The sequence below is a fragment of the Corvus kubaryi genome, unplaced genomic scaffold, assembly GCF_017639235.1.
Source record: "Corvus kubaryi isolate FWS band 111438036 unplaced genomic scaffold, C.kubaryi_AGA036_p1.0 40232, whole genome shotgun sequence".
In the NCBI taxonomy this organism is placed as follows: Eukaryota; Metazoa; Chordata; class Aves; order Passeriformes; family Corvidae; genus Corvus; species Corvus kubaryi.
The window spans coordinates 1-2171 of NW_024581225.1; the positions used below are offsets into that span (position 1 = coordinate 1).

General features: G+C 64.8%; 1 long non-coding RNA gene across 1 annotated transcript; it reads left to right on the forward strand.

The window, feature by feature from the left end:
* Positions 1-634: 634 nt before the first annotated feature.
* LOC121672184 lies at positions 635-1779 on the forward strand. The gene is made up of 2 exons (XR_006018797.1): positions 635-797; positions 1328-1779. It is a non-coding gene; the product is annotated as an uncharacterized LOC121672184 (long non-coding RNA).
* Positions 1780-2171: the final 392 nt, after the last annotated feature.

Genomic DNA, 2171 nt, shown 5'->3' on the forward strand with positions numbered 1-2171 from the left:
CCCCTGCCCGTTACCCACCCGGTGATGCCCGGCCATGCTGGGGGGGGACACAACATATCACCTCACCCCCCCCGCAGCCCCCCTCCCCAAACCGGGGGGGCGGAGGGGGCAGCATCACTGGGGCGGGGGAGGGTCACACCGACCACCATCCTCTGCTGAGCTACCGGGAGGCGGGGGCGGAGGGGGGGCCACCGGACCGGGAGCCCCGGGGCCGGGCCGGCTCCGCCGCCGTTATATAACGCGGCTCCATGATGGGGGATGCGGCTGGGGGTGGCTGCGGTGCCGGTGCCGGTGCCGGTACCGGTACTGGCAGAACAGGCACCGCCACCGACCCCGGCATCGGCACCGACCCCGGCACCGGCTTTGTGTGGTAAAGGGTTTTCCCGAGCGGCTCTTACCTCCAGCCCTGTCTCCCGAAGCTCATGCCATGCCTTGTGCCCGTCTTCTTTCGGTTGCAGCAAAAAATCCCACCAGGCAGAAAACGGCGAATAATCCCCCCCAAAATCTCCGTTGGCAAAGGGGCCGGATCCCGCCCGGCCCCCGCCCCAACCCCGCGAAACAACAGGAAAAATAAGCGGGGAGTGGAGGGGGGGAATGGGGCCGGATCCGGATCCGGGGGGATGGAGAAGGGGGGTCCCTCCTGCCAGCCAGCCCAGGGAGCTGGGAGCACACGCACACGCGCGTTTGCACACACGCACACGCGTGTCACCAGCGGAGCCTGTTAAAGGGACACGGTCACCGGCAGCGATAATGGAGCGCGGTGGGAAGGCACCGGCATCGGCACCGGGAGAGGCGAGGTGAGGGTGCGGGACACGGGGAATGATGCGGGGGGGTACGGGCAGGGCTGGGCTGGCAGCTGGGTGTGCAGGGAGAGAGGGGTGGTGGGTGGGGGAATGCAGGGGTGGAAGGATGGGGGATGGAGGGGGGGATGGAAGGATGAGGGGGGATGGAGAGATGGAAGGATCGAGGGAGGGATGGAGAAATGGAGGGAAGAATGGAGAGATGCAGGGTGGGCTGGAGGGAGAAATGGAGGGATGGAAGGATGAATGGAGTGGTGGAGGGATGGAGGGAAGAATGGAGAGATGAGGATGGAGGGGTTGGAGAGGATGGAGGAATGAAGAAATGGAGGGAAGAATGGTGAGATGAAGGGATGGAGGGGTGGAGGAAGAAATGGAAGGATGGAAGGGTGGATGGAGGGATTGAGAGAGGGATGGAGGGATGGGGTGGACGGAGAAATGGAAGGAGGGAGGGTTGGAAGGCTGAACGGAGGGGTGGATGGAAGGCTGGATGGACAGATGGATGCTTGCTCTGGCTCTCTCCCCACCAGGGCATGGCAGGCTGGAGATCCTGGTGCAGATCCTGCTGCAGACCCTGCTCACCCCGGCAGCTGCCTCAGGCTCTGCTGACAGCCCCTGAGGCACAGCGGTGACACTCGACCCCGTGCCAGCACCCCGGGGTGCAGCAGGCACCCAGGACAGGCCGCTGTGCCTGCACGCTGGGGGGATTCACCTGCCCAAGCCACGCCTGGCACTGGGACCTGCTGGGGGTTGTCCCACTGCTGTCCCCCATTTCCCAGCACCGCCAGCTCAGCATCCACCCAGCACGCCCAGTTTGGACCCAGCTTCACCACTGCTCCCCAAAATGAAGGGAACTGCTCAGCTGCCACGTTTAACCCCATCCCCTCTGCCTTCCCCTGGCATGGCCCCATGTGAGCAGCAGGTCCAGCTCAGCTGCTTCGCCCAGCTGGCCCTGGGGAGGCTGAGGGAGCTGCCTGGATCCGGCGCCTCGCTCCTGCTTCCATTATTTATAAGGCAGGTTGGGTTTCGCACTGGCAGCCGGGAGGGGGTTTGGGGGAGGAGACTGTGCACACACTCACACTCACACTCGCACTCACACTCACACCCTGCCCAGTGGGTGACAAGTGCAGGAGAAGCTGCTGGAGGGGACAGTGACTGCAGGGATGTGTGGATCCTTGGCCCCATCCAGGTGCCACGTGTTTTCCCCATTGCCTGAGGTCCTTCCCCCCGCAGCTCCTTGTCCCCCCAGCAGTGCCCTGTCCCCCCCATGGTGCTTGGTCCCCAAGGAGGTGTTCCAGGGGAATTGCCACCCAGCAGCAGCCTGGGAGCAGGGGTAATGGCCTAGCTCTTGCGGACACACTCTGCACCCAGAGC